General features: G+C 46.7%; 1 pseudogene; it reads right to left on the bottom strand.

Moving 5' to 3' along the window:
* Nucleotides 1-11,433: 11,433 nt before the first annotated feature.
* LOC119309786 lies at nt 11,434-12,862 on the bottom strand (annotated as a pseudogene).
* Nucleotides 12,863-14,343: the final 1,481 nt, after the last annotated feature.

Genomic DNA, 14,343 nt, shown 5'->3' with positions numbered 1-14,343 from the left:
GCACATGTTCATGCATGTAGTTGAATCAAAACCAACATAGCCTCTATGATATTTATGTTCATGGTATTCATATCCTACTCATGCTAGTGTCCAATGTTACTTATGCATAATGCATGGTTATGATCGTTGTTGCTCTCTAGCTGGCTGCTTCTCAATCTTAATTGCTAGCCCTCACCTGTACTAAGTGGGAATTCGGCTTGTACATCAAAAACCTTGAACCCAAAGTTATTCCAGATGAGTCCACCATACCTACCTATATAAGGTATTACCCTGCCGTCCTAAGTAAATTTGCATGTGCCACCTCTAAAAACTTCTAAAAATTATCCTTTTGTGTGCCTGGATTGTTCATGGAACGACAGGAGGGGGTCGGTATCTTCCATGCTAAGCGGGTTATTCTCAGTTTGAGTGTTTATTCTCAGATTCCCAAACTCAAATATGCAAATAATTAAACAAAACTCCCCCGAGACTGATGTTGGTATGGACGGCACCCATTGTTTCAAACAAGTCATGGAGTGTGATTGATGGTGGAGGGGGAGTAAACCTTTACTTTTATCGCATGGGAACCACCACTAGCGTGCTTAGTGATACGTCCATTTTGTATCATGCTTTTATATCAATAGTTATTGCATTATGGGTTGTTATTACACATTATGTTACAATATTATGGCTATTCTCTCTTATTTTACAAGGTTTATCATGAAGAGGGAGAATGTCGGCAGCTGGGATTCTGGCTGGAAAAGGAGCAAATATTGGAAACCTATTCTGCACAGCTCCAAAAGTCCCGCAACTCCACGAAAGTCATTTTTGGATTTAATCAGAATTATTGAGCAAAGAAAGTACCTAAGGGGGCCCACACCCTGGCCAGGAGGGTGGGGGCGCCCCCCCTTACTAGGCGCGCCCCTATCTCTTGGGCCCCCTGGTGGCCCTCCGGTGCCCATCTTCTGCTATATGAAGTCTCTTGTCCTGGAAAAAATCATAAGCAAGCTCACAGGACAAAAATCCGCTGCCACGAGGCGGAACCTTTGCGGAACCAATCTAGGGCTCTGGCGGAGCTGTTCTGCCAGGGAAACTTCCCTCCGGGAGGGGGAAATCATCACCATCATCATCACCAACGATCCTCTCATCGAGAGGGGGTCAACCTCCATCAACATCTTCACCAGCACCATCTCCTCTCAAACCCTAGTTCATCTCTTGTATCCAATCTTGTATCCAAAACCACAAATTGGTACATGTGGGTTGCTAGTAGTGTTGATTACTCCTTCTAGTTGATGCTAATTGGTTTATTCAGTGGAAGATCACCTTAATGCACATTAATACCCCTCTGATTATGAACATGAATATGCTTTATGAGTAGTTACATTTGTTCCTAAGGACATGGGTGAAGCCTTGCTATTAGTAGTCATGTGAATTTGGTATTGGTTCGATATTTTGATGAGATGTATGTTGTCTCTCCTCTAGTGGTGTTATGTGAACGTCGACTACATGACACTTCACCATTATTTGGGCCTAGAGGAAGGCATTGGGAAGTAATAAGTAGATGATGGGTTGCTAGAGTGACAGAAGCTTAAACCCTAGTTTATGCGTTGCTTCGTAATGGGCTGCTTTGGATCCATATGTTTCATGCTATGGTTAGGTTTACCTTGATACTTCTTTTGTAGTTGCGGATGCTTGCAATAGGGGTTAATCATAAGTAGGATGCTTGTCCAAGTAAGGGCAATACGCAAGCACCGGTCCACCCACATATGAAACTATCAAAGTATCGAACGCGAATCATATGAGCGTGATGAAAACTAGCTTGACGATAATTCCCATGTGTCCTCGGGAGCGCTTTTCTCATTATAAGAAATTGTCCAGTCTTGTCCTTTGCTACAAAAAGGATTGGGCCACCTTGCTGCACTTTATTTACTTTCATTGCTTGTTACTCGTTACAAATTATCTTATCACAAAACTATCTGTTACCTACAATTTCAGTGCTTGCAGAGAATACCTTACTGAAAACCGCTTGTCATTTCCTTCTGCTCCTCGTTGGGTTCGACACTCTTACTTATCGAAAGGACTACGATAGATCCCCTATACTTGTGGGTCATCACTTAGCATGGAAGATATTGATAACTGATGGTCGTGAAGTGAATAAGAAGGGTGCATGTGTCAAAATATCATTTATCTCTATTTTTAAAATTGAGCTCTGGCACCTCTGCAAGTCACTGCTTCGCTCTGCGAAGGGACTACCTATTTACTTTTATGTTGTGTCATCACCTTCTAAAACAAGCGCCAGAAACTGAGTAGAGCATAGCAGTCATGATTTATGCATTATGTGTAGCTAATGTTGGGTGCATCATGACTGGATCTTTCCTACCATGAATTACAATGCTTAGTCGCTGCTTGAACTTTTGAGGTGCTCTGCATTTATGTTTTGTGGTCTCAGAAAGGGCTAGCAAGATACCCTATTGTAATATTATATCATGGTTGTTTTGACAACGTGTTGCCATTTGAGATATTTTAGTATTGCTTGCTAGCTAATTATGTCATTGATATGAGTAATTATAATCTTTAAATGTTATTATTGACATGGTTAGTTATAATGTTGGCTGAAAACCTGGGTGGTGTTTAAGCTTATTTATGCAAACAAGAGCAAAAGAGTTCGTAAAAGTTTTTCTTTCTCACTTTCAGATTATCAACTGAATTGCTTGAGGACAAGCAAATGTTTAAGCTTGGGGGAGTTGATACGTCTCCAACGTATCGACTTTTTCTCATGCTTTTCCTCTTGTTTTGGACTCTAATTTGCATGATTTGGATGAAACAAACCCCGAACTAGCGTTGTTTTCAGCAGAACTACTATGGTGTTGTTTTTGTGCAGAAATAAAAGTTCTCGAAATGGAACGAAACTTTGTGGGGAATTTTTATGGAATAAAAGAGGATTTTTGGAGCCAAGACACACCAGAGAGGGGACCCTAGTTGGGCACACCCACCAGGGCGTGCCCCCCTCTCCTGGCACGCCTAGGTGGGTTGTACCCACCTGGTGGCCCCGCTAACGACCCCCCTAATACTATAAATACACATTATTCCAGAAAAAAAATCAGGGAGAAAGAATTATCGCGATCCACGAGACGGAGCCGCCGCCAAGCCATGTTCTTCCTCGGGAGGGTAGATCTGGAGTCCGTTTGGGATCCGGAGAGGGGGATCTTCGTTCTTCATCATCACCAACCCACCTCCATCGCCAATTCCATGATGCTCCCCATCGGGAGTGAGTAATTCCTTCGTAGGCTCGCTGGTCGGTGAGGAGTTGGATGAGATTCATCATGTAATCGAGTTAGTTTTGTTAGGGCCTGATCCCTAGTATCCACTATATTCTTAGATGATGTTGCTATGACTTTCATATGCTTAATGCTTGTCACTTTGGGCATGGGTGCCATTATCTCAGGTCTGAACCGTTTATGAATTCATCAGTATATCCATGTGTTAGACCCAATCTTGCAAGTTATAGTCACCTACTATGGTTATGATCTGACAACTCCGGAGTGACAACAAACGGGCCCACTCTCGGTGATGACCGTAGTTAGAGGAGTTCATGTATTCACTGTGTGTTAATGCTTTGTTCCGATTCTCTATTAAAAGGAGGCCTTAATATCCCTTAGTTTCCAATATGGACCCCGCTGCCATGGGAGGGTAGGACAAAAGATGTCATGCAAGTTCTTTTAATAAAGCACGTATGACTATTTACGGAATACATGCCTACATTATATCGATGAACTGGAGCTAGTGTCATATCTCCCTAGGTTATAAGTGTCACATGATGAATACCATCCAACAAGTCACCGATCCAATGCCTATAAATTTATCATATATTGTTCTTGCTAAGTTACTACTATTGCTACTGCTATCGTTACTGCTACAATATCACTGCTATCACTGTTACCGTTACCGTTGCTGCTGTCACTACTATCAAAACTATCAAACTACTTTGCTACTAATCACTTTGCTGCAAATAATCAATCTCCAGGTGTGGTTGAATTGACAACTCAGCTGCTAATACCTTCAAATAGTCTTTGGCTCCCCTTGTGTTGAATCTATAAATTTGGGTTAAATACTTACCCTCGGAAACTGTTGTGATCCCCTATACTTGTGGGTTATCATTTTTCTTTAATGCCTTTTAGCTAGGCATGATGATTACAATGATGCTCGCATAAAAGATAAAAGTTGAAACATAACAAGAGCATCATGAATCATAAGTTCCTCTCTCATAGTAATTTTCAGTAGCATCATGAATAGATTCATCCATATAACCATCACATAAAGTAATCTTTTCATGATCCAAAAGCTTAGAAGATTTATCACTCTTTATGGCATGCATGTCATCATATTAATAATCATAAGTAGCAACTTTGTTCTCATCATAGTCAATTGAAACCATTATTCAAGAAATCTTTCGATTCACTGATTAATCTTCCAATTTATCGCTAATCGGGGGTAACCGATAAGATTATGCCTTATCTTTTTCGTTTATCTTTTGGACTGATTTATCACTCTGACAAGCGATTTATCAGGAATCTACCGATAAATCAGACCTATTCATAGCACTATGTTGGCAAAAACTATGTGTATTTATGTTTTGTCCTCCTTGTTAAGGAATATGTACTATTGTCCTATTTTGTTTGTCATTATACGAGGATTCAAAGGCTAGAAATCAAGGTAAAAATTATGTCAAATATTGTTTTGGTGTTGAATATAGCGTATTTTAGTGTTGGGAACCTGAGATTTGCAAAAAAAAAATATCCGATTAATAGTCGACCGATAAGATCGATTAATTGGACGATTTCCGATTAATCTCTAATCCCTAGCTTACCGAGACGATAACGATAAGCGATATCCTCAACATTGATTGAAACCTCTTCGAAAATAGTGGATGTATCACTAAGTAAAGTCATGACCTCTCCAAATCCACTTTCATCAATATTGCAATCAGATTCAACACCCTCCAAAATAGTGGGATCACTACTACCTAGAGTTGAAACTCTTCCAAACCCACTTTCATCATTGTAATCATCATAAATAGGAGGCATGCTATCATCATAATAAATTTTCTTATCGAAAGTAGAGGGAATCAAAGGATCATATTCATTATGCAAAGCATCCCCAAGCTTAGGACAAGCATTAATTTCAGCAAATAAATCTTCAAACATTTCATACTCATCAAACATAGCATCCCCAAGCTTGTGGTTGTGCATAGCATCATAATCATTCTTATCAATAGCATGAATAGCACCAACAATACATAGTAAACATTATTACCATATTCTTCCAAGCAAGTGCCAAAAAGATTTTCAAGATCATAAGAGACATCATTGTCTTCCCAATCATAATCATCACAACAAGTAGTAGGCATCACAAAATCAAAGTCAATATCATCATCCTCCATCAACATATTTGATTCACTATCATGAGGCAGAATGGTGGTAGGAGCAATGTTACTTGGGAGAGTTACCTTTTTACCTCTACTTTTTCTTCTTTTGTTTTTCTTCTTAACCACCTCACGTGTGGGTTTAATCAATTTTTTTGAGCTTCTCGTTGAAGAGATTGATTGGATAGGAAGCTCCTCCTCATTACCTGATTCATCATAAGAAACACTAGGAGGGTATTGGGAAATATTTCCCCTTTTATTAGTGTTCTCTTCATCTTCTATTTGTTTTCTTGTATTTATGTAATTGGCAATATATGGATTCTCAATGCAATTTACCGCACAAAACATATAAATTTCCTCTAGATCAAAATCAATAAATCTATTGAGATTAAATTTTGGAATACCCTTAGTTATACGTTTCATTTCTTCATACCCCAAAAGAACACTAAGCTCTTTATGATGCTCAAGGGTAATCAAGTTATCACAATTTTTGCACACAGTTTGATCATGAAACAAATAGCATTGGAGATTTAAATGACTACATTCATTGCAAAGTTCACAAGGATGGCGAAAAAAAAATCTTTTAGCACATTCATATAGCCTCTCTTGCAACTTTTTAGTTTCTAAATACTTATGCCTCTTGAAAAATCTATCTTCCGTTTTGGTGTGTGTTTGCACTCCCAATTTACTCTGCAAAAATTGACATCCTTATAAGAAACATTTTTATCATGACTAGTGCAATCCTCATTAGTACTATGGATATTCAAAAAATTCATACTAACAACATTTCAATCATGCTCATCATTTAGATATTTAGTGCCAAACATTTTAATGCATTCTTCTTCTAACACTTTGGCACAATTTTCCTTGCCATCATTTTCACGAAAGACATTAAAAAGATGAAGCATATGAGGCAACCTCAATTCCATTTTTTTGTAGTTTTCTTTTTATAAACCAAACTAGTGATAAAACAAGAAACTAAAAGATTCAATTGCAAGACCTAAAGATATACCTTCAAGAACTCACCTCCCCGGCAACGGTGCCAGAAAAGACCTTGATGTCTACTACACAACTTCATTCTTGTAGACTCGTGTTGGGCCTCCAAGTGCAGAGTTTTGTAGGCCAATAGCAATTTTCCCTCAAGTGGATGACCTAAGGTTTATCAATCCGTGAGAGGCGTAGGATGAAGATAGTCTCTCTCAAGGAACCCTACAATCAAATACAAGAAATCTCTTGTGTCCCCAACACACCCAATACAATGGCAAATTGTAAAGGTGCACTAGTTCGGCGAAGACATGGTGATAAAAGTGTAGTATGGATAGTAGATATGAGTTTTTGTATTGCGAACAATAAAAAAACAGCAAGGTAGTAAATATTAAAATGGAGCACAAACGGTTTTGCAATGATGGAAAATGAGGCCTAGGGTGCATACTTTCACTAGTGCAATCTCTCAACAATGCTAACATAATTGGATCATATGATTATCCCTCAAAGTGCAATAAAGAATCACTCCCGAGTTAGTATTACACTACAAAAAAAAGACACATCCGTGACATTTTGCACTGAACGAAAAAAATATGTCATACTTATGACACTTCTATGAAGATAATTGTGACAAAACCCGGTATCATCATAGATGTGGTGGGCTCCTACTTCTATGACAAAAAATCATGACAAAAAATGGGTTTTTCGTCCTGGACGGGCCGGAGACGCAGCTGCATGACATTCTTTGGGCCGTCCATGATGGAAAAACTATGGTAGAAGCGAGGGCGAGGAAAATATTGGGGATTTCCCGGTTAAGGTGGGTGGTCGGGGGCCGAGCGATGCGCGTTTCTCTCGTACCGTACGCGCGTGGGTGCAAGGTGTTGGACTCTAACTGAACCCGAGCGAGGCGTTGGGCTCTAACTGAACCCGAGTGATTCCTTCGCTACTACTGCTAACTGAAGCCGATCAAACCCTGCTGCCTCCTTTCCCTTGATGAATAGTGAGTGTTGTTGGGGGGTTTGGATGAACAATTCCCGGTGGGTGTGGATGAACAGGACCCCATGGTGTTGCCTCTGGATGAACACTACCCCAATAGAGCCAGTTGGGGCTGGATGAATAGGACCCCGTGGAGGGCTGGATGAACAGGACGAGCCCGTGGAGGGCTGGTTGAACAGTAGCCGTAGGAGGGCTGGATGAACAGTAGCTCGTGGAGGGGTGGCTGAACAGGACCCTGTGGAGAGGGCTGGTTGAACATTAGCCGGTGGAGTAGCTCGTGGTGGAGGCTGGATGAACAAGAGCTCGTGGATGAACAGTCGTAGGTAGAGCCTGGAGGAGGTCGATGGTGGATGAATAGTAGCCCGTGGAGGTTGGAGGAGGTCTACGGTGCAGATGAACAGTATCCCGTGGAGTCCCGTTTTGTGGTACGCCACACCCCTCCCAATGAATAGGACCCCCGTTTTGACCGTAGCGCTCCAACACAAGTTTGTTTCCTCTGTTTTGCGGTACGCCACACCCCTCCCAATCAACAGGACCCCGTTTCGACCATTGGAGGTCCAAAAGAAATCCGTTTCCTCCGTTTTGCGGTACACCAGACCCCTCCCGATGAACAGGATCCTGTTTCAATCATGGTCGGTCGAGCACAAGGCCGTTTCCTCCGTTTTGCGGTACGGCACGCCTCATTTCCATCGGCTGTTCCATCCAAGCCCTCCCGATGAACACGACGATGCATTCCGTTCTGACCCAGCCGGTTGGCTCCCCATGAACAAGACGACAATGCAGTTTCTCTGTTCCGACCCAGCCATGTACACGAGCCCTAGCCGTACGTATGCGCGAGTAGGCGTTCAAGACGCCGCCCGTACGTACGTACGTGGCCGTATTTACTTTCTTGCACCCTGGCCGTTGTACGTCCGTCTACATGCTACGTGCGCGCCTCTAATACGACACGTGCACGTCTACATCGACCAGTATGTACATACACGCTCGCGACCAGAATGACAACGCTACGTACGCTTCGACCAGGTGGGTCCCGACTGTTATGCACTTCCTTGCGTGCGAAGATGTAGCTTGTGGGTCCCAACAGTCATGGGGGCGAATCATTTTTTTTACAAGTAATATGGACGCACTTCCTTGCATGCAAAGATGTAGCTGGTGGGTCCCACCAGTCAGGGGAGAAATGTTTTTTTCACGAAATATGGTGGCCCGTCCGGTGGGTCCCTTCTGTCAGGTGGAGGATAATTATTTTGCACGTAATAAGGAGGAACTTCCTTGCGTCCATCATGGACCCAGCTGTCAGCCTCTCCACGTACAGTACTCTTCCGATGGAAGTTGTTCCTTGACCACGTTGACCACGCCGCGTCGAGAGCACCTGGGCGGTGGACGACGGCGAGGCCTAGGAAGGGGATGACGCGGAGTCGGGGAAGACGCAACAACGGAAGCCCGCGCGGAGAGGAGTACAAGGGATCACTGGTTCGTCTGCGGTGTGAGGCTTCCGATGACTCTCGTTTGTTGACCACGTTGACCACACTGTGCCGAGTGCACCAAGGCCGGTGGACGACGGAGAGGCCCCAGACTGGAATGACCTGGAGATGGGGAGGACGCGGCAATGGAATCACAGATGGAGAGGAGTGGGAAACTTGACTGGTTTGGGTGTGCGGCAGAATAACCACCCACGGGAGACAGGAGCAAGAACAGAGGTCGAAGATGGAGCACGGTTGTTGGATCAATATCCAACGGTCCAGCTGCTAGAATCATTTGTTGATTAAGTTGAGAAAGCCATGCGTACACGTCTGCTTAGTAGGCTCACAAGTCAGCCACCAAATCTGCCGGGTCCCAGCTATCATCGGGAGGAATAGTTTTTTTTGCATAACAAGGAGGCACTTCCTTCCGTGCGAAGATACATCCAGTGGGTCCCAGCTGTCAGGGGGAGGAAACAACTTAATAAGGAGGAACTTTCCTTGCGTGCGACCATGGACTTCGTGGATCCCAGCCGTCGGGCTCTCACGTATAGTCCTCTTCCGATGACTCTCGTTTGTTGACCACGCCGCGCCAAGCACAGCGAGGCGGTTGATGACGGTGAGGCCCCAGGCTGGAATGACCCGGAGATGGGGAAGACGCGGCAGTGGAGTCGAAGACGGAGAGGAGTGGGAAACTTTACCGGTTGAGGTGCGGGGTGGCCCTACACTCGGCAGATAATAACAGGAGGTGCGGAGTGGAGGGATGGTCTGGCCGTCGGCGGGGTAGCATTTCGCTACAAAGCGCGCAAAACAACGTCACTGGACGCTGGAGGCTGGAGCAGGCGGCCCTGACACCGCTGGGGGAAGAAGTTGAGAGATTGAAGAAGAATGCCGGTCGTTGGATGTTAATCCAATGCCTTGCTTAGGCTTCGACCTACTGGCCCACATGTCAGCCAGTCCATTTATTTTTTTAGTCCATTTGGTGGGCTGGGTGAAACAATGATGTAGCATCTATGCAGGCCGTTTATATATATGGTAGAATTTAAAGCCCATTTGCATTTTTCTCGAAATCCGCGGACTTGCTGGGCTAGGTGAAAATATCATGTTGGGCTGGACGGAGAAATGTTATAAAAACATAAACACATGATTGCACGTCTATTACTGCATTGGTCAGTAAAATATTTGCAAGCTTATGTACGCAATCACTAGGAGTTGACTTGCCAAGTTATATATAAAAAATTATTATTATTATTTTGTAAGAACTTTCAATTTACGAAATAAAATATCATTTTAATTCAATGAGTTATAGGCTAGACGTGGGACAGTTGAGTTGGTTCTAGGGACAAGTATTAAGAGAAAACTTAGTTTACATCAAAAAAGGAAGTGAAAGAAAATTCAGATATAGGATTAATGAAAACAAAAAATAAAGGAAGTGGGAAGGTCTATAAAATGGTTGGACGAACGACAGGTTTAACGGAACCTTATGTTGTTTCTATTATATATATATATACTAGCGAGTAGTGCGCGGCGGCACGCCGCGCCATATGGATTGATAAGATATTTAGTTTTTTTTAATATTTAATAACTTGTCCCGAGACTTGATTCGTGGCAGAGTAGTTCATGAAAAAAAGATACATCTAGTTGATACATACTTAAGGGATCTACAACATGTAGTAATAGTAGGCACTCAAAGTATGAAGCTCTTGTTCTCTCCTTAGACCTAAGATATTGATCATGATGTAGTGGTAGTGAAATTTACATCTGATGATCTGAATCAAACCATCATTGCTGGTCCTAAGAGACATATCATCACCAGCCAACCTATTCAAGTCAATCCACTGAAGCATGTGCGGCGGCACGCCGCACCCATTGGTTCAGTATGTGTTTGTTTTGATATAGTTTCTGAAAATTCGTTGTACGTTCTGCATGTGCGTACCTTTGTAGCCAGCTCAAGTTTTTACGCGTAGCAGTCTATTCTTTTTCCTACGTATACTTTGAACACACTTAACTACGCTACTCATATAGTTACATTCTCAGTTTTTTTTGAACAGCAGACCAACTTAAAGAGAAAGAAATAACATGTACTCCCTCCGTTCCCAAATATAAGTCTTTTTAGAGATTTCAACAAGTGACTACATACAGATGAATCGTTCTCTTGGCTTGTTTTCTATGAATCATCGCAGATACAACATTCATATGTGTGACATTCTACTTATATTGAGATCCCTCTCATCTAACGTCTACAACATTAGGTAGGAAACAGCACAGCCCAATTCAAAACCTGTCTCCATATATATGGTGGGCTCCTTCTCTATACATGTCCCAACACCACTTCAATCCATCCCCGATGATTGGACATGAACATGTGTTACGTGAAGAATATAAAACTGATTTGTGGAAACGTATTGGAATACTTTACGTAGGACCATGGGCCATAAGAATATTGGTTAGCGTCTATAGGCTTCATGCACACATATTTCAGTCTTGCCTATATTCCTATAACTCTGCATGAAGCAAAGGTACTGAAAGCAAATGCAAATTTCTCTGGTTGATCGAATTCCACAACCAAAAGTTCCAAAATCTTCGTAATACTGAGTTTCAGACTCGCTGACGAAGGAAAATGACAGAAGCAACCCACTTGATCTCGAGCTGCAAGTTCGGCATGAGCTCGTAATGCTTGTGTCACTTGACGATGGTCTCCCCCTGTTGCTTCGCCAGCAGCGGGGACACCAACTTGGCAATGTGCGGCACCTGGGACGATGGAGGCAGAAGCGCCCCACTCTCCCCGCCGTCCTCCGTCCTCACGCTCCTCCGCGCGTCGTCCACCAGGGCGGCCCCGTCCACAATGTCACAGGTGATGTCGCCGTCCGACTCCTAGATGCAAATCTTGTCATACTTCCGGTCGCTGCCGGAGCAATTGCTCATCCCGGACACGGAGCTCACCCTCCCATTGGCCGTCCGGTTACCCGAACTGTTGAGCGGCCTCTGTGGCGGCGTGGACTCGGTGGCGCCGACCCGAACCCCGGCAGTTCCCTCACAAACCCATCGCGGGGGTCGCGCGCTGTCAGGGACGACGCCGCCGGAGACGGGTGGTAGACGCCCTTCTGATGGACAATGCCGCTCAGGCCGTCTCGAAGCCGACGTGGACGCTGCCGTCAGCCCATCGGAAGGTGCCCTGGCCGCGCCCCGTCATAGCGATTACCGTCGGCCCAGGCGAGCACGCCGCGGCCGTCGACGAGGCCAGCCCGCCACTGCCCCCTGTACTCGGTCCCGTTGCACCAGATGTAGCGGCCGGTGCCGTCCTGCAGCCCGGAGCGCCAGTCGCCGTTGGCGTAGCTCTTCCTGCTGTTGCCGTCCTTGAGGTTCATGGACCAGGAGGCATTGTACGGGTCCCCGGCTGCGACGGTGTAGGTGTCGTCGCCGTTCATGAAGACGTCCTTGAACTCGCCCTGTAGGTGGCGCCCGACGGCCAGGAGAACTTGCCTCGGCCCGTGGCCTTGCCGTGCCGCCACTCCCCCTCGTACATGCACCAGTCCGTCCACAGGTACTTCCCGGCGTCATGCGGCGCGCCGCCGCGCCACTGCCCCGTGTAGAAGTCCCCCTTGGGGGGCCGCGCTCGACGTAGTCCCGGCTGTGGCGGCCGGCATCGTGGACGCCCGCGGGGGACGCCGAGGAGGAGGACTACTTGAGGAAGGAAAGTACATACATGTCCATCGTCCATGCTCAGACCTGGCTCGGTTTGGGTTTGGTCAATCGATGGATCACCTCGCAAGTCGCAGGAGGCCGCAGCTGAGGGGCCGGAGCTGGAGCGGGGCGAAGAGAGAGCAATACTCACGAGGAACAAAAGAACTCACTGCGGCCGGAGCCGGACACCGTCCACCTGACGCCATGGAACCTGCCGCGGATTACCATGGGCTACAGCCAGAATGGCGTCCTCCTGCCCAAGCCTCCGGCCGGTCGAACTCCGCGCGTCGTCCTTCACATGCGCCTTGGGCCGCTTCCACCTCCTTTCTGGCCCCTTCATCATCGTGCCGGCGGGCAGCACATGCCTGACGATCTCGCTCCGCTGCGGCGACGAAGGAGCCGAGTTCGTCCACGCCAATCAAACTCCTCTCGCGCACCTTGGACCGCTTTGCCGTCGCGCGGGCGGGCAACGCGAGCCTGGCAATCTCACTCCGTTGTGGCAATGAAGGCGCCGAGTTCGTCCATGGAGGCAAAACAGGTACTTATAGACAACAAAAAAAGAGAAAAAACAAAAACAGAACACATGAGAAAAGCCCAGAAGGCAAACGTGGCAAGATGCATGGCACATACCTGCATGCCCATGGGGAGACGCGTCGAACGAAAGGAAATCCAAGAAATCTAGAACAGACACGTCAATTTGACCATGCAAACTGGCCAGTCAAACAAATAATAAAAAAACAAAAGGGACTCTCCCGTACACCCGTGAAGGTAAACAAGGGCTGCACACGCGTCGCTCAAAGAAACATGGTAAAAAAATTCCAAAAAAATCAGAAAAAGGAACTCTTACGGGCCTAGTATTCTTAGTATATATATAGGGTGGGTCTATTATGATAACACCCTCTAGAGTCTTATTCTGCACACCGGGGGCTTATTCTGCTAACACTTCTCTACCCCCACGACCCACCACTCTTCCGGAGCCCGGAGGGCCACAACCTCCCTCCCCTTCCGCATCGGTGCCCACCTACCCCAGGCCCCGTAGCCCACCACCACTCCCGTAGCCGGCGACAACCCGGCGCCCCACATCACCACCACCTACCCCAAGCCCTGCTGCCCACCACCACTCCCGCAATCGGGCGACCATCGCGGTGCCCCACTCCACCACATCCAGACCCCCTCCCCTCATCCCCCTCCCCCACCGCACCGGCCACTGCCTCCCACCATACCGGCCTCCGATCCGCCGCGCCGGAAGGCTACAGAAGCACCGCCCCGACGCTGCCCCCTGGCCGGCCTTCTTGAGGCCTGGCGACTCCACGCTCCCCTCCCGGACCGGCGCGTCCATCCAGCCTCCTTCCCAGCCGGTCCGCTGGATGACCAGCGCCGCGACGTCCCCGAACATCTGCCTCCCTCCACCACCCATGGCATCGTGCGCAGGTGGCGGCACAACCGTCTCCTAGCCATCCTTCTGGGAGCACCACCGCCTGGATCTCCGCATCCACGCCACTAGACGACCTTCCAGGAGCCACCGCCGCCTGGATGTGCGCAATCCCTCCCGCGCGGACGACCCCAGTCCCCAGCGCGCATGGTCGTCGTGGTGTGGGTGGCTTCACCGTGTGCAGCCACAATTCGGGGACTGGGAACGCGAGGAGTCCGGCGGCGGCACATCCGGTGGCTGCAGGAGCTCGGATTCATTGCCGGCTGGAAGTGGGGTAGCGGGGGTGCTCAGATCCGTAGCTGGCTGGGTGTGGGGTGGCGGGGGAGCCCCAATCCGTCGCCGGGTGGCCGCTTGGTGTCGGGGATCTCAGATCCATCGTCGATGACTCGTGG

Source organism: Triticum dicoccoides, chromosome 5B (genome assembly GCF_002162155.2).
Source record: "Triticum dicoccoides isolate Atlit2015 ecotype Zavitan chromosome 5B, WEW_v2.0, whole genome shotgun sequence".
In the NCBI taxonomy this organism is placed as follows: domain Eukaryota; kingdom Viridiplantae; phylum Streptophyta; class Magnoliopsida; order Poales; family Poaceae; genus Triticum; species Triticum dicoccoides.
Note: the sequence above shows the minus strand (reverse complement) of the source record. Positions and strands in the feature narration are given on the sequence as shown.